This window comes from Falco naumanni, chromosome 7, assembly GCF_017639655.2.
Source record: "Falco naumanni isolate bFalNau1 chromosome 7, bFalNau1.pat, whole genome shotgun sequence".
In the NCBI taxonomy this organism is placed as follows: Eukaryota; Metazoa; Chordata; class Aves; order Falconiformes; family Falconidae; genus Falco; species Falco naumanni.
Genome location: NC_054060.1, coordinates 20,922,123 through 20,948,587, shown reverse-complemented (window position 1 = coordinate 20,948,587; position 26,465 = coordinate 20,922,123). Strand labels below are relative to the sequence as shown.

General features: G+C 37.6%; 1 protein-coding gene across 5 annotated transcripts in view; it reads left to right on the top strand.

The window, feature by feature from the left end:
• Window positions 1–26,465, top strand: part of OTUD7A (OTU deubiquitinase 7A) — a 146,504-nt gene that overhangs the window by 15,846 nt on the left and 104,193 nt on the right. Inside the window, exon 1 of one of the 5 annotated variants that reach the window (XM_040601686.1) lies at window positions 12,491–12,634. The exons of the other annotated variants lie outside the window; for them this stretch is intronic. The gene's annotated coding sequence lies outside the window, so the exon portion shown is untranslated. Of the gene's footprint in view, window positions 1–12,490; window positions 12,635–26,465 lie in introns of those variants that run through there. 5 annotated transcript variants of the gene reach the window in all.

Sequence of the window (26,465 nt, the reverse complement as noted above, 5' to 3'; positions counted from 1 at the left end):
AACACAGGACTTTTCTCTGGTTATTATTTCTGCATTTCAGCTTATGTAGAGAAGACATTTGGAATATGAAGAACAGCTTCAGAGATGAACAAACTTCTTCATTTTATCATGTCATAAGCCATTCAAGGAGCAGATACTAATCTCTTGCTCTTTCCTTGCACTGTTTCTGCAGCTTTTCATTCTGCTGTTTTATTTGAATCAGTCATTTATCTGCACATCCAGTGTTCCCGAGAGAAAATAATATGCAGTCTGATTGTTTCTTCTCTTAGTTTAGCATCCTTTCTGCTGCTGAGTATCAAATTTTATTGAGAACATTTCAGGCAGCTCCAAGAACTGTGCTGCTGACTGAAACCGAAGGAATAGTCGCAAAACGTGTGCTTACCACAGAGATGATTAAAAGCACCTCATCTGTTCGATTTGGAAGGAGAATTCACAAAGTACTTCTCAGGCAGTATGATCTACTTCCATGGCAGAACCAAAAGAGATGTCCTAATATGTTTTTATTTTTAATTTAATCAATTAGAGAAAAGGGGTCAGGAACCCTTGGAGAAGTGAAATATCACCCTTTATACAAAGATAAAACACACATTCTAGATGATAAGCCTGCTCTGTATTTGTGACAGAGAAGGATGTTTGCCACACAGGAGTTTGTACACTGTTAGGATAGAATAAATATATATACATATTTGTGTATTTATATGCACATGTAAACGCCTCTGTGTGTGCATGTACATCTAGAACAGGATGGCCTCATGTTACTGGTGTTTAGCATAAGCTTTTTCCACAGGCCCTTCCTTTCTCTTTCAACTGTCTCTCCTAAGCTTGCAGCAGGGAGTGCAGTGGGTATATAGCGTATAGTGAAGTTCTGGCCCTGCTGACTTCCCAAGGGAGAAGATTTTGGAGGCAATGAGATTTTTAGGGAGTGAACGATGTAGGGCTTTTTTAATGCTCTTCACTGTGGGTTTTCTTTGAATTTGTTTGGGTTTGTTCTAATCTTGCACCATTGGTGTTTCATTTTTGGGTGGTGGGGTTCTTTTGTCATTGTTTGGGTTTTCTTCCCCACAAAAGCATAATATACTTATATAGAACTACTGCAATGTATTGGTATGAGTTCCAGTTTCTCCCCAGAATCTCAAGCCATTTTTCATGTGAGATGCTCTCAGTGTGGATTACCACCCAGCCAAGCAACATGTGGGCTATTCGTTGTTTCAAATAAACAGTCTCATTACTGTTAGCAGCTATTGTACATAGTTTATCTTGGTTGTGGTAAAGCATCTAAATGTTGTGGTACCAATGATTTTTTGCTTAGGATTCATGTATAATCTTAGAAGTAAAGAAATAGTCAGCATCTGTTGCAAGTTACAGCTGTACCAAAATGTTTTATTGATTTGCTGTTCAATCACAGGAAATCTGAAAGTTGTGGGATGGAGTAGTAGCTTGTGTAGATGACTACTTCAGGTAAAATGAGAGGATATATTTCTGGTAGCTACTTACTAAATGGTAAGTTGAATGCTTTCTAGATGTTTTGTATAATTTAGTGCAGTAAACAAAAAGCTTGATGAAAATCAAGCCCCATAATTTTACATTTTTAATAAAAGCTTCTTTCTGTCATCCTGGAAAGGCAAAGAAACTAACCTACGTCTTGCTATATCCATTGTAAAACTACTTGGTTTTTCATAAGGTGATGAGGAAGGGCCTTTGCCTAATACAAGCAGAGTGCAGTCAAGTGCCTTTTTTTTTTTTTTTTCCTTTTTGCCCTTGAGGTTTATTTCCTGGTGGGGAGAAGAAATTTCTTGATAAGCAGGAAAGCTGCTGAAGTTACAGAACCTTCTTACAAAGGTGAATTTGGCATTCTTTCGAATAGGGAAATATGCTGTTTAATATAAAGATCATTAGCAGCAAGATTGGCAATTGACCAAAAAAACCCCACATCATTATTTTATTCATATATATCACCTGGGATGAAAGTAACCTCACAGCTGCAAGACGTGATTGAACTGTCACAGATAGTCTCTGTTTCCACAGGACAGTGAATGTCATACCCAAGACAGCATGACATTTCTTGTAGCAAACCTGGCACTGGAAGGGGAATGAAGTTCCTGCTGAGTGGCTATGTGGTTATTGGCTTATTGTCTAAGATCTCTTATTATTAAAGTGTTTCATGCCTCATAAAGAATATTTGTAAAATGATATTATGTTAATTACCATCTTGAGTGGTACGTCAGGTGCTGAAGTGCAGACATGGAATACTAACAGCCCATCTCTCCTCAGCTTGAGCTAAAGAGTCAGGTGCTGTAGCCAGGGTGTGTAATGATTCATGTGTTCCAAAAGCAGGTAAAACACACAGTGAGCCAGTGGATTGTGTTTTGATGTGTGTAGCAGAGCCGGGATAGAAATGAAGTCCCCAGTACATTTCTTGCCTAATCATGGGCGTCATCTTTCTAATATGTCTCTGAGGCTGTTTATTTCTTGTTCAGGAAAGGCTAGAAAATCTTTCTATTTTGTGGTTCTATTAAAAATTTCTCAACAGACTGAAGAGAGCAGCGTTAAAAAAAAAAAAAAAAAGCTTATTTAAAATCAAATGCTTTTAAATAGTTTTCAGCCCTTTGGAACTGGATGTTTTAATGCCCACATCCTGTTAATCTGTCTTTGCATCTTCTAGGAGCTGAGTTGTACAACTTCCAATCATTCTCAACTGTAGTTTACTGAATATTTGGAGGATTAACACTCAGATTCTGCATTATACCTTATTCTTCCCTTGATAGATCACTTAACTGGGGAATAAGGGAGTGTATAGGGGATAATTGCCCAACTTACAAGAACTGAACAGCTGCTTAATACACGTTTAATCGGTTGTATTACGGCCCAATGTAAATGAAGACTCTAACTTGATTAGGCTGAATAAGCATGCCCTGTTATTTCTGGAAGAAGGTTTTTGCTATTGAGAATACTATGAGCAAGGAGCCCCCTGTGTCTGAGGCAAAATTTCTAACTTTGGGGAAAATTGATGTGTGGAGTCCAGAAAATTACTGTATATTAAACTTGTGCCCTTAAACTTAGGATATGAGTCCTATATGTAAACACTTGGTGATTTCTTTTTTCACACAACTGAGTAAGTATGATGCCTCTTAAATTAACTGGAAGATACAGATGGTTGACCCCTTAGGCAGGCCATTTTAATTTTAGACACCTAAATTTAGAGATTGGACTCTCATTTAGAGCATTGGGTTTGAAAGATTTGGACTGGAACCCAAGAGCTTCACCCTGTCCCTGCTTATATTACTGTCATCTCTCTGAGCCTCTCCCTTCCACTGAAATTAATAGCACTTCTCTCTGTCTTGAGATGTTCTCGAATTCCTTTATTAATTTTTCACTCACTTTTCTTCAGAAAGTATGTATGTTGCAGTTCCTGTTATTAAAAGCAAAATCTGTATCAGATGTGGAATGCGGAGAGTTTCCTCCCTTACAATCGGACATTTATAAGTGGCTGCTGCAGGTGAAGCTTACTGTGGGTGTCCCAAAAATGTCAGTTATAAACCAAATTAATAGATAAAGCTCGTGGGGGAAATGGGAAAGGGAAAACATGAATGGCACATTTTGAGTATAACTGAAAATCCACTGGAATCCTTCCTTTTAGTTCAGGCAAACTAAAACAATCTATTTCCTTTTGTTATTTTAATTTTAAAAGTTACTCTCCCAAGTGAAATGTTCTTTTTTGGAACTTGTTTATGAAATCTAAGTAATGACTTAGCAGATTTATTGTGGGATGACTTTTGCCCAGTCTTGGAAGGAAATTGGTCAAAGTGTTGCAACTGGGTCTGAGGGGCACTGCATAAAAGCCTTTGAAGTCTTAAAAAAATCAACCAAGCTGTAAAATCGAACTGATAAATCTCTTTAGATGGGGCAGTTTATTAGCTGTACGTCAAGCTGGATGTTACTGAAGGGAATTTGAGGTAAAAGCTTGAGTGATGTCCGATACAAGTAGAGATGGGAAGATTGTTGTATCAAAAAGAACATGGTTAATAAAAATTAAAAATATAATATTACATATGTTATTGCAGATGTTTTCCATAATTTTGAAATTATGCAGAGAAAGGTTGCTCCTTAGGTTTGTTTTGGAGTTAACTTGTGTGTTCCTATCATTACCTGGATTGTAAAGAAAAAGTTATAGCATGTAGTGAATGTTTTAGGTTTCATAATTAAGAAAACCTCATCAAAGAAGAGGGAGTTACTACATTTATCCAGAGGACAGACTGACAGACAGAGATCCTTGTGTTTTGGAAGGGAAAATAGTCTTTGATATACTCAATTTTACCTGATAGTTCAACACAACTGCATATTCAACCTGTTACTGCAATTCAGCATTGCAAATCAGATCCAGCACATTCTGTGGTGGAAGATATTAAAATCAGATCAATGCAGCTTTATATGAAACGAGTAGTCTTCAACTATATAGACAAATACACACTACAGTCTACCAGCCAGATTTCTGGGTTGGGGTATGCTGCAGTCACATACTGGAATTCCAAAATACATTAGGGATACTAATCTATGATATTGTTCCTAGTATACCACAAAAATAGTGTTTGAAGTGGCACTGTATTCCTTTAATCACTATCCTTTATTCTCAGCAGCTCAGTGGAATTAAGCTTTGGGCCAGACAGTGACAGCTAGAAACCATTTATATGAGCTTTGCGGAAAGCAGCTATCATGAAGGGCTCTTTTATTTTTATGTGTAATTTGTGAAAAGGGTAGTGTTATTTTCCAGAGCTGTGAAGAAAGTAATACACATTTTATAAACCATTTCTGTTTCAATGCTATCCATGAGAAAATGTCAGCAAAACCTGTCATTCCCCATCTCCCCAAGGCCATAGACAAGCTCAGGAGTCCCAGTTGTCTTAGAAATTTCTGTTACTAATACAGCCTTTTTTTTTTTTTTTTTTTATTGTACATATCAAAAACTGTACAACTGTCCATAGTCATTAAGGCATGAAATACAGAGACAGAAGCATGTGATGTTTCATGAGCCTTCTCTTGGGCAAGGCCCCCAAAATGAAGCAGCAGTCTTGTATCAGGAAAAAGCGTAAGTGAAGAAATCACTACAGGCCTGTGGGCATATTCTGATGAATGCAATCACTATGTGTTTCCTGAATCCATAAAGATCCAAGACGGTCAAGAACATGCTTGCAGTTCACGAGGAATGAAAGCTTTTTTTTTTTTTTTCTAATCACTGGTATAATTTTAATTTCTTCCAGTGTATGAGAAGGAGTAGAGTTGTTAGAAGTTCTAGCTTGCTGTCTCTCTTGCTGTTTTTATTTTATCATAGTTCTGATATGTATTTTCTTTTTGGCAAAAATATTTCACTTGTCTACATATTAGAAAGTCCAAAGGAGTTTGACTTACATGATTGGATATAACTTTATCTGAGGAATATGTTCTTCTGTCTAATCAGAAATACCATGAATGGCTACAGCTGTTAGATGGCAGATGGAATAGCCAATTTGGGTGGTAGTCCAGATAAAGGAATAAACAGATTCTATAGAAAGTTGTTTAGGACAAGATTAACAAAATTTTATGGTGTATATTTCTTATAAACTTTTATATTTTGGGTGGATACATTAAGACTAGGTTTGAATAGTTTTTTTTCAATGGACCAAATTCTACAATCTGAAGGAATTTCATGTAAGGTTTTTTAATTGTTTGGTGTTTTTTTACTTTAGGAAGAGCTGTTGAGTTTGGTGAGATATCTTTCTGAAAAAGTCTGCTTTGATATAGGAGGTTCCATGTAGTAGAGAATGAAATCTGATATTTAAGGCTCAGAGTTACAAATGCTGTGGACTAAAGTGGTAATTGAGTTCAACAGATATGTAAGTGAAAAATCTCTCAAAGCAACACAAAATGCAAACCCAACTATGCTATTTTGTACTGCAGCTTTCTGAAAGGGTGCCATACAAAAATAGTAAAATGGATTCGTAACAGTGGGAAAAAGAGATACTTCAAATCTCTAAGTGTAAATGTATGATCAAATACTTTACTATCTCTCTTCTACAGGTTTCAAAACCTTTTTTAGGTTTTGAAAAGAAATTCTTGCTTGGTATGTCATTCAGGTAATTTAAAATTAATTTTATTATTCAAACAAGAATGAATGTGACAGTTTAGGCTGGGAGTTTGAGACTAGAAGTCCAATAAATTCTCCCCACTCTTTATACAGAAATCTTATGTAATTGGGTAGGTAGAGATGGTGTACAAATTTAATATTAAATGATAATAGACTTATTTTGCTAAAAAGATTGCTCATATGTCAGAAGTTATTATTTTATTTTTTCCTGGTACACATACACATTTTGCCTACAGTGTTTGAGGGTGGTTTTGCTGTGGGTGTCTGAGAATGTGTTTTTGATTGAGCCTAAGCTGTTTTTTTCAGGTTCTGAAGCAAATAACTATTGGTGCAGTACTCTAGAAATTGCTGTTCCTGAAGAGAGGGCAGAGAGAGATCCTGCTCCCACAGAAAGCTCCTGCTCTCTGACAATAGGGTTTGCTTTTGCTCCAGAGCTGCTGTTGGAAAAAACACATACCGCTTTCCATTGCTGGATCTGTGCTTGTGATTGCCTCCCTCCAAAAGCTGAGCTATAGCTGTGGTCAGTGAAAGATGTACTTCATACAAACCCCAAAATACTGAGCTTTGGAGACTTTAAAATGTGATCTTTCAGCAGGAAAAGGAACATAGCAACTTAGTACCTAATGAAATATTTGTATTACTGCAGTAGCTATTAATTTATTTCATTAAATTGATTTAGTAGCTGTGTGTTTTGGGAATTTTTTTCCTATTAGTTTCTCTTTCCAGGAATTGGATGGAGAATTTTCTATAAATGGTAATGCTTTCTTGTAACTTTCATGTAATCTGACATTTTCTTCTCCACTTCTCAGGGTTTTTTGATTTCTGTATCTTAGAAGGATTATCTGTCTTCTCCATTTGTTTGATTGAACAAAGGCCAAGAGGCTTTTGGGACTGTATGTTGGTAACTTGGTTTGCCAGCTTATCTTCCAGTAATATTTACACCTCTGGCAATATAGTTGACTAATTCTGTATGAATTACTGGCTCACCAAGGCAGTAACTTCGTTTGTTTCTCTAGCTATTGTAGTATTAGTTTTAGGTGCTCTCTCATCTTCCAGCTTGAAACGTACTTTGGCAGCTAATATCTCTCTACATGAAAAAGCACAAAAAATTAGAACATGGCAAAGAACATTGCCGTAGCATGGTGTTATTTTGTGGAATATCAAAGTCCAGACAGCTTTTGACATATTTGCTTCCTGAATTTCAGGGAAAAAAGGCTTCTACTGAGGGGTTAAATAGCTAATGCTGTAGATTTCCAAGGTTTTGAACACAGGATCAAATCAGGTATTTGAGTAGCTAGAAGAGTCCCTGTTAATTCTGTTCCCACCATCCTGTGTCTACATGTACATAGCCTTCTCAGTGTATGATCCACTTGTTCTGTACTGGGGAGAGGGACCTTGTTATTTATGCAAGTTTTATCAGAGCTGGTTTTCCTTGTGATCATGAACATATTTATATTTGCGGAGTATTTCTCACATGGTCCAATTACCATTTAAAGGAAAAGAATTTAAATAATCCCTTCCATGAGCTGTGATCATTAAACTTAATTTGGAATACTGAAACATAAGTTTCCCTCCAGGCTTAGTAACAGTTGACTTCGCAGCTTTCCTAGACAGCCTGGTCCACTGTTAGAGAAACACTAATTCTGTCACATACAGTAGGATACACTAAATATTTTAGTGTTATTAAGATACTGAAAAAATCCTGTCTGCTCAGTCTACTAAAAGGTTGCCTACTTCCAAAGAACCTCATCGCTTCTAGAGTGTCTGTGGTATCCCTTAGAGTAGCAGTTATTTGCCTCATCAAAATCATTCCGTAAGGAAGACGATCTCTGCAAAAGAGGTATAAGCTGCTGTGCCTTTCGTTTTGTTGGTACCCAGAACATTACGGTTTTCTTTCCTCTCTAACCTATATCTGTTCTTGTCCTTTTTGTTTTGTTTGCTAGCATTCTTGAGCTTCTCATTCTTTTCAGCCAGAAAGTTCTTGAAAAAATTAGTGGGATAAAACAAAGTGTTTCTAGCTGAAGCTGCGACAATTGCTTTTGGTAGTTACTCCTTCTCCCCCCACCCCCGCAAGGGCGATACTGTGAAGTACAGCTGATAGCTGCAGCCTAGTGTTGCAGCCTAGTGTTTTGGACTGAAGTCAGGCTGGCTGTAATAGGGACTCCCCCTCAGGTGTATATACAGTGTCAGTGTCTTTGGTGATTGAAATTCTTATTTGTTCTTGTTATTTGTTAATAATTTGAAGTCGAGCAACTTGCAGACCCATGGTATCTTACTTATGCCTTCTGGGTACCAAAGCCTTTCTTTGCGAGATGGGTGTTACAGCAGTGGCATAGTTGTCCAAAGACCTTTGCTCTGACATTGAAGTATCTCCTGATGGGCTCTCTAATTCTTCAGAGAAGTGGCCAGGAGATACAAGGTTCTGTAGAGGCTATCAGTGATTCTCCTCTTCTATGAAGAAAATGGTAGACAAAATATCTAGGTTGATTTTGTGAGATGGGAGGATGCTTGTTTGCTAGGATGCAGCTATGACAACTAGAGAATAGCAGGGTTTTATTGTTGCCATTTTGACTTCAGAGAGAGAAAACCATACTAGGATAGATTTCATTGTTTGCTGGATGCCATGCCAATAAAGATATTAATCTTTTTTGGATTTAAAACACATTAACCCCATTATTGGATTACCTGCTATTATCAATAGTTCCTATATATGTGTCGTTCTAAATAAGACAAACTTTCTAGGGGCTTGGTAGAATCCTTTTTGAGACCTAAGTGTCAAGATAGGGATTTTTCATGCAGTTTTGTTGGCTATTACTCCAGTAACACAATGAAAACTAGTTTATATGGGTTTAGAACATATTGATACTGAAAATTCATCTTATGTTTCTGCAGTTGACTGAAAAAGGCGTTCAGTGTTATCTACACAACAGAGTAAAAACTGTTCTGTTGTTCTGTGTTATATAGATGAAAGGTTGCAGTTTATGTATTTTTACAATAAGCAAACAGTATTTTTTTTTTTTGAAAAAAATATTTGGAAAAAAGCAAAATCCATATTTCACAAGTTACATTAGAAGAAGGCTATGGCTGGAAATCCAAGGACTGAGAAGTTAGGAAGTGATAAAAGAAAATTGATCTGTAAGTTCATAGCTCAGTGGCTTGTGTGTACTTATTAAAACGCAGCCTTTTGTAATAGTCACTTATTAGGTCCCAATATCAAGGCTATACCTTGAGCATTTCTGATGTCTCCGAAAAGAGTGCCCCCAAAGATTTTTCTATTTCTTCAAGTGTTTTTGAAGATTAATTGACTTTCTGTTTATCGGTGCCTGTTCCATTTCACTAGGTGTGTGTGTTTCTGTTTTGCAGATACTATTTGAAAAGTTTGCCTGTACTGGCTTAAATAGGTAGCCCCTTCACAAAAAATGTGAGATTTGTTTTGGGAAGGTGTGTGTGAGGTTCAAGGTCTGTGAAGGCTTACACCTCACCCTTCCGAAGAGGCAATATTCTGCAGTTTGGACAGGTCTGTATTTATAACTGAAATGTTTTCCCATCAGCCCCAGGCTGCCCTTTATGAATGAAAAAGGAATTGTGCCTTCTTATGAGATGTGCTAACTACTTCCTGACAAAGAAAATGTCTTAAAATAAAAATCTATTACCATGCCTGACAGTCCACAGGTTGAAACAGGCAAGGTGAGCATTTGACTCCATTTAATGGTGTCCTGAACTGACGGTGTGCAAACTGCCACTGAACAGAAGGCAACAGAAGTGGCAGTGACTGTCAGATGGGACTACTAGGGTCCTTGTTTGAATGCCCAAATGTTCTGTGTTGCCATGCAGAATCCTGCTGGGTGCTTGCAGAACCAAGGTATGACTCTTAACAGGCCGAAAAAGTGTTTTAAAAACACAAGTGTAAATCTTTTATTATTTATATTTTTGAGAGCAAGTTTCCAGTGCTGTAGGAGCGGTGATCTGCATATATGTGAAATAAGAGCTGAAACAATGAATTTCTATAATGCACTCTTACAATACAAGCTTTCCAAAACTCAAAATATTCACATTATGCAAAAAAAAACAAACAAACAAACAAACAAAAAAAAGGATAAGAGGAGATTTAATTATTGTTTAAAATAATCAGTATAGAAAAAAGAATTCTGATAGTAGGAGTATATTTTTAAGTCTAGCACAGGGATGGTATAATGAGATCCATGACTTGGAAACTGGAGGTACATGGAGCAGACTGGAAGCAAGTTCCCCAGATTTTCAGTGGCAGGTCTAATCAACCATCTGGAATCTGTTGGGTTTTCCATCAGCTGAAGTCTTTAAATCAGTGCTGATTGTCTTCCTAAAATTAATTATATAGCTCAAATGAAAGTCATGGGCTTGATACAGAGATGACAGAATTAATTTCTTTGGCTTGTCTTATAAAGGAGCTAGACGGTCAGAGTCCCTGAAGTACACTACTGTCTTCTGAATTACTTCTGTGAATTACTTTAAATATTATTCTGAAATTTATATGAGGATAAAATAGCAATGTTTATAATGATGATATAGTCAGAATAAATCGAATTGGTTGAAACACAGACTTTAAAAATCCCGTGTTTAATTTCCCCCCTTCATTTGTTACAAAACTATGATGAATCTTTTATGAATAATTATCCTAAAATTCGGAATTTTCTGAAGGAATTTAAATAGAATGGAAAATTAGATTTTTGCTTATCCAAAAATCAACACAAACTATCCAGTTGTTGTGAGAAAAATGCAGCAAAAGGGGAAGAAGAAAAAAAACCCAAACCCAAACACCAGTAAACACCTTTCTGTTACAGGTTTTTAACAGTCCAAGGAGCTGAAGAAACAGAAAATATTTCATTTTATTTTTTATATGAGTTCAGCTGTAACTTTAATTATTCTGGTTCATTTTCAGTGAAATTTCAAAATAATAGTTCATTTTCGGTTCAGGTTAAACACAGAATGATTTGACCAGAAATTTTCAGAATGGAGTCGATGTAGCTGCCTATTTGTGATTTTTGACATTACAGATCTTGACAACTGAAAAAACAGTTTTGCTCTTTTATAGAAACTCAGTATTCCTTGGTCATTGCATTTAATGAAAAAGTAAGACAAACGCTTTCTCGGTATTCACATCATTCTGTGTGACTAATTGGATGAATAAGGAAATTTGTGGATTTTTTTTTCAGAGGAAGTCTTTTATTGTATGAATTTGTACGTGTTGTAAATCATACAGTGCTTTCAAGGCAGTTCAGCTGAAGAAAACCCGATGACCTCTGTAAGCCTATTAAAGGACATATTACACAGGCTTTTGTTGTGTGCATCTCTGGTAATTGTTGACCCCCCTCCTGTTTTTTTTCATTTTTGCATAGCATGGTGTAAATACGTTTCATCACTTCTGTATTTCACTTTCTGTTTTCAATGTGGGCCATTGTGGCTGTAATTGAAGAAGACCAAAGAAAGAAGAAAAAGCCATTCCCCTCCCATGCATTAAAAAAATAATATTATAAAAGTATAAGGGAATATACTAATACATATTTGCTTTATATATGCATGCTTTTGCTTTTCCTAAGAGCTCATGGTTCTAGGGTAAATGTGGGTGACTATTCCTAAATTCTTCACATAAATCTGGATACAATGGAAAAATATGCAAGTACCTTGTCATGCAGCTGATCTATGTTCATTACCTTGCTGCCATCTGCCCGCTGGCACACTGCATAGATATAATAATTGGGGAGAATTCCAGTAAACTACGAACAGCGTACAGTATATGACAGTGGTCTTCTGATCCACAGAACAGCATCAAGTGCTCCTAGACTTGCTAAAGATCTTTTGACCCTTTTTTCATTTGATAATACCTGTTTAGTTCTTTAAATCTGTTCCCATAACTAAACATTGTTTAAACTGATTTTAAGGAACATAGAGATTCTGGAGAATCTAGAAATAAAATTTGAGAAATTAATATAAAAATGTAGAGAATGTATTAAGCTATATATAAAGTACCTGTATTATGCTAATTAATCTGGTTGTAAAAAGTAGTTCAAGGGTTCATCTGAGATCATTGCTGAAAACCTTACTCCAGCAGGATTTTCCGCAGGAAATCTTGTGTGCTCACAAGCAGCCAGCTCAACTTTGTATTATCTGACTGAGGAACTTCAATATCCATTTAGATAAAAACTCCATCCTTTTTTGTTATGTTTTCATGTGGCACGCTAAACCAACAGAAGGAAGGAAATGCAGGGTTCAGGGAAATTCCATTCTAATTTTTTTTTTTTTGTTTCTATTCTTTTCTACTTAGTTTTTCAAGCTGACTTGTCCTCCTTGTAGCAGCTTATAAATGTATTTAATAGCGGCTTTAGTTTAACCACTGTGTGATTGATCAGCCGTTTTCAGTACCCTGCTCTACATGACCCACCCAAGTCAGGTAGCACTGCAGTATTTTTGGATATGAGTGCTTACAGCCCTCCACTGGGACTGACGAGTGCCTGCAAGGTCAAGAGAAGCATTGCTCAGGTAGATCGCGTTTGCAAGCTGTTCTCTTTGGCTCTGATTGTCTGTGCATTTGGAATAGTCCATGGGGAACAGGATTACCAGTGGAGTAAATCCTGGCTTTCTCTGAGTACCAAATATCTGTGTTATTAACATTTGCTATCTGTATTCATTCAGGGGCAAATGTCTTCATTATGCTGCCAGACAGTTCTCTGCTATTTCATGTTTGGGAATAATTTTAAAACCTTGTTAGGAAAGCAGATGGAGATGCTAAATGTATGTGGAAAGATGAAGGTGCACGTGCTCGGGTGGATTGTAGTAGCCTTACTTAGAGAGCTTCTCTGGTGGAAGTCTGTAAGAATTCATACAAAAATTCAGCACAAATCTTGTTTCAGGTTAGATTTTTCAAAGTTTCTTTCAGGTTAGCTGGAGGCATTCGTATATTCTAGGGAAGAACTGATTACTGTTTAGTTAACTTTCTCCCCAGACACCTCCTCAATGTTTGTTCATAAGATAGAACCCTTGTTCTGTTCAGGTTACAACAGTAGGAGTTGGTGGTTTGGTGTCTTTGCTTGTCTGATATGATTCGTAATTATTTTGCCCCTATGAACAGGTCATAGAATTGGAATTATGTTTTCTTTTTCAGGTGTCTGATGGAACACACAGTTGTGGATGGAGAGCTTTCTTTTTGCTGTGACATTGACAGTATTTGTAAAGTCTGTGGTACACAGATGTACACAAAACCCTAAAGCTAATCTGTACAAGAAATTCCTCATGAAAGATGGTAGATATATTTCCAATCCTCCCCCCCCCCCCCCCCCCCCCCCATTCTTCAGCAAGAAGTGTCTTCCTGTGACTAAGAAATGTTCTTAAAAGGGTGATGGAGGTAATCTGAACAGGCAGCTTACTCTTTTTGGGAATATATTAATTAATATCTGCTTCAGCAATAAGAAAACATTTGTCTAGAGTGAGACTTTCCAAAGGATCAGGAGAACATTGACTGCATTGCATCATTTATTTTTGAGGATGAAGCTATGCAGAAAAAGCAGTGTTTATTTTCTGCTCATTGGTAAACACACATAAAGGCTTTAAAGTTTTATGTAAATTAAACCCCAATAAAAGCAGCATTATAATGTATCAAATTTTGTCTTCTGTGCTCTGAACACTTCAAAGTTCCTACAGAGACAATTCTTCCCTCCTGAAGCCAATGTCAGAATGACCAATTCAAATAAGATTTGGCTTCTACCTAAAAAGGGCTTTCTGTCCCGTTGCAGTGATTCATTCTCCCGGATGCTGTGGGTATGTGTGTCTGGCAGTTGTGTGAGGTTGGTTCTTGTCTGGGTGCTTTGTGGGGCCTTTGGATGCTTGCCTGGGAATTCCTGTAGTGGCTCTAATCAGGCCATGGGACATTCAGTTAGAGTCATAGTTCCTCTGGAGCTAAAGATGCACAGAAATCCTACATGTTTTGATAGCACGCGTCCAGGTCAGATGTACCATGTGTGTGCAATAGGAGCGATTTGCACATGGCTGATAAATCCAGCTTGCATGAGACAGAGAGCTTTGCGTCCCATCTGACCTAAATACTGGCTTTGTTTTTGTATCAAGGAAATCCTAAATGGCAATGTAAGACATAGTTAAAGCTTTCTTCTCGTATTCAATTTCCAATGCAGCAGCTTCTAGAGAACCTAACCAGAAATAATGGGGATGGCAAAGGGACCATATTGCAGGAGGCAGCATGTGGGCCAAGTCAGTCTTCTGCTTGCTGCCGGCTGGAATAGGACAGCAAGTGTTAAGGAGATGATCAGGTAGCTGTGCAGATGTGCAAGGCAGCGATGAAGCTGGATCTGCTTGCAGAGCCCTGTGATTATCAGTGGCCATCCATACATCCAGCCCTGGACCAGTGTCTCCAGAAACACTTCTTCCTTTTAGGCTAAGGTTCTGTTTGAGTTGTGGCTTTTTAGGCTTTGAATTCTCATTTGGCTGAGGTTAAACGTTGTTCTCATTTGCTTTCTTGAGTTTGTGTAATGGTTTGTGTCCTTTTTTAACTGCTTTGTAAACACAGGGGTGTTCATGTTTGTCTGTGTGGGATTTTGAAAGCTTTTTAGGTGTGACAGTGTTCTGTAAAAATAATAATGACTAGGAACTGATGAGACAGTGGACACATTGAAATACAGGAGATGCTGCCTGAACATCAGGAAATGCTTTTTCTCTGTGAGGGTGACCACAAGTGCTGGCCCAGTTGCCCAGAGAGGTTGTGGAGTCTCCATTCTTGGAGACAGTCAAAAGCTGGACAGGGTCCTGGGCAAAAGCTCTGGGTGGCCCAGCTTGAGCAGGGGGGTTGACAGTGTGATCTCCAGAGCTTCCTACCAACCTCAACCATGTTGTTATGCTGATTCTATGAAATCATTTGATTATGAGCTCTTCCCAAAGCACTACCCTTCTGCCCCCCCCCCCCCCCCCCCCCGAAACCACTACCCTGTTACATGAGTAATTGCAGAGATGTAATTTCAGAGGTGGAAAAAATAAACATTAATCTGGAAACCTGTTTCATTTGGAAAAACTTCCCCAGGTTCTTGAGAAGCACAGTGCAAACTGTGCAGAACTTAGGATTCCTGTTCCTGTTTTTTATTCTGAAATACTTGGTCTGCACTGAGCAGCACCAGCCATCGGGAAATTTTAACTATCCTTTGTACACAAAGCATATCCCTGCTAGGGTTTTGCTGAAGCTATTTATGGCTTTTGCGAATGCTATCCCAGTTATGTCGTACAGTGTGCCTTGAAGTCTGCTTGAGTGTTAAATTGGTTTATTGTTTTACCTAGTATATGAAAAGCTTTTCTGTTCAGTGTAAAGTTTGCTATAATTCAATCCTTAGGCTGCCCCATGTGTAGAGTTACAAAGCGGGAGGGTAGGATGTGGTATCCCTTTCCTGCTATGCTGTTGCCCTGGCATATTATCTGTTTGACACCTTTGATAGATAAACATCTGAAAAGATAGACTGAAGGACAACTACTAGATTTTGTTTTCTCATCTTCTGTGTTAGACATCTCATCCTCTTCTTATGGCGTGTTTTTCAGTTTCAGTTTGTGTGTCAGCAGGAAATACTACAATTAACTTATGTCACAGATGCACCCAGCTGAAGATCCAGGCTCGTTTTGCCAGGCGCTATTACTGTTTTATTATATAGGAAATTTTGTTAAAACTGCTTTGCAGGCTGTTTTGTACTATTTGGTATCACAATACTGTAACTGTGTAATTCTTTAAACTCTGTTTATGGTCAGTTGCGCTGTTTTGACTCCAGCCTGTAGTTTGATTAATTTCCAGTTGCAAGCCCCCTTGTATTTTCTGTCTGCTAAAGCTGGGTCTGTGTTTTCCTGTGCTGCGCAGTGTCCTGCTCAGTAACACAGTTGCTTAGCTGGGGATTTTAAGCAGAGACGCAGTTTATTCTTGACTTGAACAGCTTTATACTTCTACAGGATGACAATCTTTCTATTGAGGATTAGGCTGTGTGCGCTCTGGATGCATTTTCATTTTATTAATAAGTAAAGATGCTTTGCCAGTGTTCTTATGGGAACATCTTTGTCTTTTCTAGGAGGATAATATATTTTTTGGAAGTTTATAAAAGTTACAGAGATTGTTGCATATGTGATTCTCCATTACTCAATGGACAATTTAAAAGGTTAGTCTTCTAACTACTGTAAAAGATTAGTTTTCTTTCAATGAAAAGGTAGAGTAGATGAAACTTTGCTGGGTAAACTTTTGGAATATTTTGTCTTTGAGCAGAATTCAGTCATTTATAGTCAGGGTAAAGATACTTTTATCTATGTTATCAAGCAATAGTGGTTTTATGTCACACTTTATGTTCTTTCTAAACAGCTCATAACTCATCACTCTCCAACTGTCCTGCTTACACTATGCATTTCAGACAGAAAGGATAAACAAAATGAAATCTTTAGCAAACTGAAATGCAAAAAACACTTACATACTCACCTTTAAAGCTAGTACATGCCGTCTTACTCAGTTTCTGATAGACTTCTGCTATTGGACAAGTTGTTATGTTGAAAAGTTGAGCTTACTTAAAGTACATGTTAATAGTATCTCCTCAGTGTTTTTGAATCACTTTGTTCCGTACTTCTACCAGTTTTCAGAGGTCTTGTTTTCTCGAATTTGACCTTTGTACAGCAATTCATAGCTCATTACTTCATCACTACAGCAGGTAACGGTATTTTGAAATGTTGTATTTGGTTATTTGAAGGACTTCATTCTTACTATTTCAGGCACTTCAGAAGAGCTTGTGTAATTGATTGGTTCACTTGATGGTAATTACACACATTTTGAGTGCAGCTGGCAAAGGTGCAAACTGAGTGGGATTGAGTTCAAGCTACCTGGCATGAGTGTGATCTTTCTCCACACTGCCCAAGGGATATGTGACAGGTTCATCTGAACACTGGGAACAGTTGGGGAAGGTGTGACTTTGTTAGAAACTCTTGCCTTTTGTCATCTCTGCCTCTGTCGCCATATGCTTTGTCTTTTTGTTTGTTAAAAAAAAGCCAAACAATTTCTCAAGATCTGCAGGTTAAATAAAGGCATGAAATCAATGGTGCTGGAAGGCTTTTGAAATTAAATGGAACTTAATTACCTTAAAATATATTTTAGGGATTATTTATATATTGCATAATGGCTGTGACATAAAACTAGAAAGAGGTACATGTCTTCTGTTCTAATTTGACTTTGTTCTGCCATAGAAGGAAGAGAAGAATTGATAAGTTGATAAGTTTAGGGGGAAAAAGACTTGATGGATCATATGGAATGTCCTCCAGAAAATTTATTCCTGGTTTCTGCAACACATGGTACCTTACACACACAAAACAAACAAAAAATCCAGACAAACAAAGGCAAGCAAGCTAATCAAACTAGAATGTTTTACTACTTGAGATATCTTTTTATTTGTTTATTAATTAAACTTAATGCCTCTTAATTTTTGGTAGAAATTAATAAAGCAAGGGCCATTTGTAATAAACAGGTTTCCTGTCCTCCACCCTAAAATTGTGGAACTTCTTTTCTCTTTTGCTAAAACATCTGGGGCTTGGTAGACTAAGCCTATGGATAAGTTAAATGAAATGTTACATTTCTGTGTTGTCAGATGTCTGTCAACTGGTTGTAAGAAGAATATTAAACAAATCCTTTAGGCTTTTAACTGCATGGATTACAGTAGGGTTAATGGTTGCTCTATATAAAGTTCTGTATTTTAAATTGACAGTTTATCCCAAATAAAAAAAAAAAGTGGCATCAGGGATTTTAATTATATTATCTGTAGCTCAAACTACATATATTTATATCTACAGAAATATATTGATAATATAGTCATATAGATAATATAGATGCAGTATAAATATATACCTATTTGTTAGATATAGATTATATAAAGATATAATACCTATATATATTTCAACAAGTACATAATATTTTCTTTATGTGCATAAAAACACATACTTGTATTTTTTTTATATTTGTTGTACCTCTTTTCTAATGTATTTGACTTACAGTTATTAAAATGTTTCCTCATTTCTTTGCATGTTACTTGGTAAGCTGCTCAAAAATAATAGCAGATGTGGGGGGATTGTGCTCTTTTTTTTATTAATGGGAAGGACAGCTGGCAAATAATCAGTTTTAGGGACTGAAGTAGGCAATTCAGCTGGAAAGAATCACATTTTTCTTATTGTCTAGATTTTATACAAAATTATATCAGTGGAAAATATCAGACTTCAGCTGAAGAATATATGAGATGGATAATAAAAGAAATGTGATAATTTTATGTACATAACTATCTAGTATTACTTTTTTTTTCCACTCTATGTCAAGGTTACTTTTGCTGTTGTTTAGGTGCTTCATAGTGTTGCTTCTCTTAAACCTTGCAAAAGAATTAATTCAGTGAAGGAGACAAAAAAATATCTAGAAATTGGAGTGTCTAACATACTGCTATTTTATCTTTATTAATTTCTCCTAATAGTTTGAGACATGGAGAAAGAGGTGGTGATTGGTGGGGTGAGGTGGGTTGTTTGGTCTGATGGTGGATTTTAATTTTTTTTTAGATACATTTTGATACCGACTTCTGTGCAGATACATGTTTGTGTGCTATACAGCAGGGCAGATTCAAGAAATCGTAGTAGGAAAACTTACAAAATAGACGGTCTGTACACTGGTAGTCTTCAGTAACTGATTATTCCATGTGTAAATATATTTTCTGTAATATATTCTGTTGAAATTTGTTTCTAGATAATAAGGCTGTGTAAGAACTCATGTGGTGGGTAAAACGTTTTTCCCCTACTGGCAGAATATGACGGTTGCTCACAGGTGCTCTACAGTGCAAATAAGAACTGCAAAATATACTTTTTAGAGGTATTACAGTATGTTTGTGTGGTTTAGATTCGAAGATTTCAGAGTAGAGTGTAGCTGTATCTGGCCTAGGTGCTGTCTCTCAGGTGAGAGAACTGATCAGATGGGCAATTCCAGGGCTGGATTATATGAACAGGAAATGAATCTACTTCTCTTCAGTTGATGTGTTTAAGTTATTTTTAAGATTAGTGTAATTATTTAAATTTTGCAGGTGTAGAAACTGACACAGAAAAGTGAAGTTAGTTGCATAAGTTTTTAGGAGCCTTTTGAAACGTATATGGACTCATGCAAACTAGAAAGCTAGGCGTAGCAAGCATATTAAATCAGCTGCATTGGGTGTCTGTGGGGCTGGAGTACCAGCAAAGCATCTCCCCGTGCCATCAGGCAGATACACAGCTTCATAATCTTTCCAGGTCAGCTCTGTGTATGGATAAATATCTGCTACACTTAAAATACAGCAATTATTTGAGCACTGTGTGTTCCAGTGTGTAAATTCATGACCCACTGCAGTGTTTAGATGTGCTTTGTTAAATTCCTGAGATTTTTTTTTCTTCCTTCCACTTTAAGTATAGTTTTAACTTTGCCTGTGATATTGAGAGAAAGGGAGGGGGGAGAGAGAGAGGGAGAGAGATCTGAGGCAAGTGTTGTTTGTGTCCCATTGAAATGCAAGCTGACTCCTAATGTGTTAAGATGTGCAAGCAGGGGGAAAAGAATAGAGAAGTGTGTGCAGAGGTGAAGAACTGTCATTGCTCTCCACTACTAAATAGGCAGAGTAGTCTGATGTCATTGTGACCATAGGAACAAAAAACTCCCACAGAGATGCTAGGCTTGATTACATCAGTTCATAAAATTGGCTGTGCTTTCCTCTTTGCACTACCAGCTTTGATGCAAAAGCTGATGTAATGCAAGCACACTTAGTAAAATAGAAGTGCAAAACAACCATGTTGTACTTTTTTAGCTTTGGAGAGGAATCTTTGTCATTGAAGGCAGCAGTGTTTTTGCCACTCATTTTGGTAGGTACCTTTAGTAACAGTTGACTAGATGACATTCAGCCGGACCGGCAGAGACATTTCCATCTTTTGATGCTGCTTCTAGCACAATTGCTAGTTGAAAGGGAGTATTTTACTTCTTCATCCTCTTTTACATATACACAGGAACTTGAACAGAGAAGAATGGAAATCCTGCATTATTTTAATGCATTGAATTGTGTAAATTTATTTCCTTTTTTTTGTTGTTGAACTTCCTGCTTATTCTGCCAGCATATATGAGAATTTGAATGGGTCCCATTAAGAATGCTTACTGAAGCAGGATTCCCAGCTTGCTTCAGTGGGGGGCTCTGGCTCAGTTAGGACACCTAGACCGGCTGATATTGAAACATCTGCTATTTATCTTTGCAACTTGTTTCAGGGATATGGGTAAAAAAAATGTGCATTCTTGCAGAGCTATTTACAAAATGAGAGCTTGAATCTGTTTTGATGTAGGTTAATGACACATGAATACTTATAATTAAGTTATCTTGGGGTTTATCAAACACTTACTTGCATTGCAGAATTTTTAGACTGTCTCTGTTAACCAGTTTTATGTTGATAGCTACAATTTATTCCATACATTAAATCTGAGTTTTGTACTTCACCAGCATAGTTTGGCAAGTGTTTGAGTGTGGGTTTGGCAAGTACTGAGAAGGTGTACGCTGAGTAATGCTTGTAATAAAAGTGAACCATTAAGGATGTGAAGAGAATATACGTGAGCATTTAACATACGAGAAATGGCAATAACTATTTTCCATTATTGTCAGCTATTTGTTTAGTATAAGGACAAATGTGGAGGAGGAGGATCAGCCTTGGAGAGGGGCTTAGCGTTGTGAAGGAGTGAGTGCATGCTGGGTCATTTTGCCACCAAAAGGCTATAACCATGTAAGCATAAAAACATCAATTTGTTATACTTACCTGAATTGTTGGGCTTTTCTCCTTCAAAACTCTGCCTTGCCTGCTTTGGAAAAAGCATAGTTAGGCGGTTTAAAATTTTGTTTCTTATGCTATAAAAATAGTTAAGAACCTTCTGTTAATAACATACTAAAATCATCAGACAGGTCTGTCTTTTACAATAGGAAATAATTTTGTGATGTAGTTTATTCTCAAACTAGAAAAAACCCAGCTGCCAACAAAAGGCAGTGGAGGATAGTAATTTGTAGTTTTCCGTAGTATATAGGAAAGTTATATTTAAAAATAAAATAAAAACGGGGGTGGGGGGTGGAAGAAGCAAGCATTCAAATTTCCATGGAAGCTCTGTGTTTATGTCAAGTACAGCAGCTGCACTGTAAACTCCCCTCGCTGGATGACCTCAGTCCTGAACAAGACAGACTGTTCCGGGTGCAGGTGTGATTACTGAATTATTTGTTCTGTTTTAGTGTTAGTCAGTTACAGAGAGGTATTCTGGGTAAAATTTGTATCCACTGAATAAAGTGAATTGGTATGTTTGGTATTCCACAGTTCACTGTGTGCCTTCCTGCTATGGCAGAAATAGTTTATTTTATTCTGTTGAATTAGATTAGTTAAATAGGAGAGACAAGAGGAAGTGACTCCAGCAACAACCTCTGAATACATCAGGCAGGCAGAGAGGCAGGGTTGGACTGAAGATGGTGCAGGACATAAAAGATAGTTTTGACAGCTGACTTGTGATCTTTTTGAAGAGGTTTGTATATGCTGTTTGAATTGGGAGTTTTGTTTCTTCTCCATGCTTCTTGAGAAATACAGCTGTGAAAAATGCTCGCTTCTAACACACGTATATCCAGTCCACCTTGGTTTGAATTTGACTATTCTGGTGAACCTGTCAGGGGTTAGTGATGCTACCTTAGAGCGCATTGCTTATTGCCAGGTGTCAATACCTATTTATGCTTTGTGTGTCTTTTACCTCTTACCAGTTTATGAAGTTTTATAAAAAGGTCCTGTTCCTTCATTTGTGTTTGGTGTAGACTGCCAGGGAATAGGACTATTTGCACTGAAACATGTCTGCTTTTCTCATGCTTGTTTCCAACCAAACAAGTCCAATCAGGCTATGGGGAAACCATGTTTATGGACACCTGATTATTATTTTTTCCCCATCTGTGTAGGATGTAGGCTTTTCACGTATTTCTAGAAAGATGGGTGTAGTTTTCTCCAAATAATTAATAAGAATGGCAACATCTGCTTTGGCAACCGTTAAAGAGAGAACAATTTATTCACCATAAGATGTAGGACTTCAGAAGTGAAGGTCCACCTAACAGTTTTAGCAGGTTCTCCCTTTTATCACCTGCAGTGCAATAAAGGAATATAGTGTTCCAGGTGAATTGTAATCCTGTAAGGGTTACAGAGGATGGTGGCAATAGTATTACTCTGCGTTTGAGATCTCAGTCTTCTATGGATCCACTACCCTGTTACTTCTCTGTAAAAACATGGTAGTGGCATGACTGTTGGCTTCATCATCTGAGGTACAGAGTATTAGGGTAGAAATATGTTTGAGAATTTGATAAAAATTATTTTACAGTGAAAGATTCCAATGCAAATAGCAATGTACTCATAAACATTTATTTTTATGTTAAATGAGCATACCATTGCACTGTGTTCTTTAAATAAGAAATAGATGAAAAATGGAGGCAAAGTTGCTGAGACAAACTGGTTTTAAATACTGGTTCTTGTTTCTGATCCAGTGCAATTTCTTTAAATGATCTAACTGAAGACACGTAAGGAAATAGATGAGATATCTCTGCTGATTTAAGAAGGGGTTTAGGTGACTCATGAATGATAAACTAGCTTGATTGGCTGGTACAAGTTAAATGAATGTGTAATCAATGTACTCATAGTATAGCATGGTTCTCGAGCATAAGTGTTGTCTGCTAGCTATTTTTCTTTCAAGCAGTCTAAAGCAGACAGATCTTCCTCATGAAATCAGTAATGCATTCATGGTAGGACTTGGAAACACATCAGTGTTTCTAATGGTGGGAAGTAGTTAAAGAGGGATTTGGCTGGGTCAAGGACAGCTCAAACACCACCTACTACTGTTGGTATTGGGAGTAGTGAGACACTGTGGTAAACAGCTGGTATTTCTCTTGAGTCATTCATTCTGCTGTTCCCACCTGATCACTCTGTCTAGGGTGTGTGGGTGACCAGGTACATTTCTAGGCAGGAAAGTCATTAAAAATGATGTCACAAATCACAGTCGTGTTATGGGGGAGAGGGGACATGGTTGCATCCTTCTGTTACCCCTTTTGAAGCCTTTATGCACTCATCTACCTGATGTATGTGACCATCAGTAAAAAGGGTACGGGAACAACGTATACATGGTCAGTTATTGTGCCTCACAAGGATGTGATAGCTTGTATTTTTAGTCTCACCTGTCTGCTAGTATGCCAAGCCCTAGCCTACAGACTCATACTGTAAGGTTCAGGAAGAGTCTTTCCCAGAAACAGAACTATGAATGTCTTTTGTATTTATGTATTTATTCACCTGTCTGCTTTCTGGAGGGTACGGCTGGGTTTAGCCTAACGGAGGCTGATCTGATGCATTGAGGGTGTAAAGGTTAGGTGTGATGCAGTTAGGGGCATATTGAACTTCAGCAGGTATATAGCTTGTGCTTGAATCACTTCTTCCTCCTGTTGAGGAAAACAGGGTGCAATAATCCAGTATCAAGGCTGTGTCTCATGGAGCTTGATGGAGGTTCCAAGTTAGCGTAGTTCATGGTGTGCTAGCTATTCTGCGCTAATAGCTTGTGTGTATGTTCTTTAGCACCAGTGTTGCACATTTTGCTTCAGAAAAGGCACCTCCATGTAGAAACTTAGGGCAAGGTTGCTACCTTAGCATGAAGTTACAGTAACCTGGGATAGCGTTCTGTATAGATGTTCTTTTGTTTGTGTAAGGTAGAGCAGAGTCATCCAGCTTATTTTAGTAATAAATTCTGACACATCTGAGGTCATGGTGGCCAGCCCAAAAAGGGCATTGAAATACCACAGTAAGTGGGGTAGTGCCATTTAAACAAGTTTGGTATAACTTGAGATAAAGAAGAAATGTTTCTTTATGACCTTTGAACTCTTTGGCATGTCTTAATTGTGTTCTTACTTGTAAGACAGTGAAGTCTGTAACTGCTCCAAAAGGAAAGCGTCTGGAAAGAAAATGAACTCTGTCTTTGGCAGATAAGTATCAGGTAACAGTGGCAGTGGGGGAGTTTCTTCATGTTAAGGGTATTTATCTGAATCAGTCTTGATGGACTGAGTTACCTGAATTTGGAGTTACAGATGCAGAGGAATGAAATTCTCTTTGTGTCACTGAAACCAGAAGTGACTGCTTTTCATTTTTGTGTAAAGTGCTGTTGCTTTTGATATGCAAATGTGCAGTGCGCCCTATAACCTCAGTCTTCTAGAGAGCAAAAGGAAGGGCAGAGAAAAATGCGTGTGGTGCAGGAATTCAAATGATAATGAAACCGAGTTCCTACTCTCTTTCAAAATTCAGTCCTAAATTCCAATAAAGCAAAGAGAGATCAAATCAGTTTGGACTCCAAGGACAAGGATTGCCCTATGTTGATAAGGGACATGTGAGAATTTCTGCATGTAATGAATATAAAAGGTAACTGAGCTAACTGAATGTTAAAGCAGCTGTAGTGAGCAGTAATAGAACTGAGTGGGTGTAACTGAACGACAGCTCATCATATAATCATCATGTTTTCCACTAAAGCATCTCTGAAAAACAAGAAAGATGGTTTAATACCTTTTTGTCTTCCTCTAACAAGAGACTTAGGTAATTATTTTTTGGAAACCCCTCATTGACATCTGGGCTACAGATATATATTTTGGGTGATAGAAGAGTTATTGCCTGTGGTTCAAAATATATTCTCCCTCCCCCACCTCATTAAATCATATGGAGAATTTCCCCTAGTCATTTTTCTTTTTTCTTAGTCGTCTCCTCTTGTACAGAGGTCAGGTTTGCTCTGCTGGCATTTCACGATGCAGAAGTAATCGCTTAGCAAAGCACAGACTTTGGCATGTTTCAGTGTCTTTGACATGCTCCATTCTCTTTCCGCGCCCACCCCTCACCCTTGAGAAGCTGCTGGTGAGAAGCACAGATGGGCGGCAAACCAAGAGCTCTCTGAATGCGCCTGCTGGAATTACCATGGCTCAGCCACACAGCGTCGATGAGGCAGGCCATAGGCCGCCTTTCTTCTCTCTCAGTCCGCAGTTCTTAAGAAGCTGATGGAGGAGAAACAATCCTTCCGTGATTGTATAAAGAAGTAGTAGGTTCCTAGTCTTCACAGGAAGCTCTCGCTAACCTCCGAGTCAGTCTAGGGTTTTTTTCAGTGTCGGGAGAGGGGCATCTAGAAAATGGCTTTATTTGGTGAAGTAGGTTTAGAATGAAAATAGGTGTCCTGAGATGAAGCTAAAATCAATAGGAGACTGTGCTGTATGCTGTGAGTCTTTAGGCATCAGTATGTTCTGCATGCTTTAGGTTTGCCATGTATTTTCTCATCCAGTAGTGACCAGAAAGGTCCTATCATGCCTGATCAGATACTTTGAAATATGGTACGGTACTACTCTTCCTTAGTGGGCTGTGGAGCTTGTCAGATTTTGTATCTAGAGGTGTGTTTTATAGTTAATCAAGCAAGTCTTTTAGAAGTGAAATTGCTTTTATTATTTGTAAGGGTGAAGCTGTCCCTATTAAATTCATGAAGTGTAAAAAAAGTCTTGAAAGGTAAAACTATGGCTGTGTTTTTCCTGCACAATCAGCAGTCTGGGTGGGTGGTGTACAGTGTGAAAGATTAACTTGAATTACTTGCATTTTATATTATTTTAGAAGAGGGTAGCTCAGTTTGCAATTGCAGTGCACTCCATTTATTTGCTAAGGTTTGTACAGCTCTCTGGCAGTAGGCTTTGCCAGTGCAGTCCACCACTGAAGTGTCTGTACGCTGGTAGAGGACTTTGCTGATAGCTTGCAGAGAAAGTTTGTAATGTAGCTTTGTTCATGTTGTGGGCTTGTTGCTTGCGTATAAAACTTAGAAATAGCTTTTTTTTTTTTCAGGAATTTATGGCAGGTAAGTTAATTAGAAATTATCAGAAATTAAGAAGATACATTTCAAATAAAAGTTACTCATCTTCTACCACCTAGGAATGAATGAAGGACACACTTCTAGATTAGTGAAAGGTATAACTTTGTATGCCTGTAATGGAGTATGATAGAAAAGTTGTGACTAGAAACTGATTCGTGAAAATAACTAGTCATCAGGCACTAATTAAAGATCTGTTGTCTTGTACCAAAGTCTGAGAGGCTCATGGGAAATGATAATGAACAAGTAGGCAGATTTTATATATATATATATATATGCACAGACATAAAATATATTTTGTATATGTTAAACTGAAACACATTAATATGAAAGTTTTCAAACCACAAAAAATGAGTACCCAGAGGTAAGTCAGTTACTGTTAGCATTGTTTAAAGA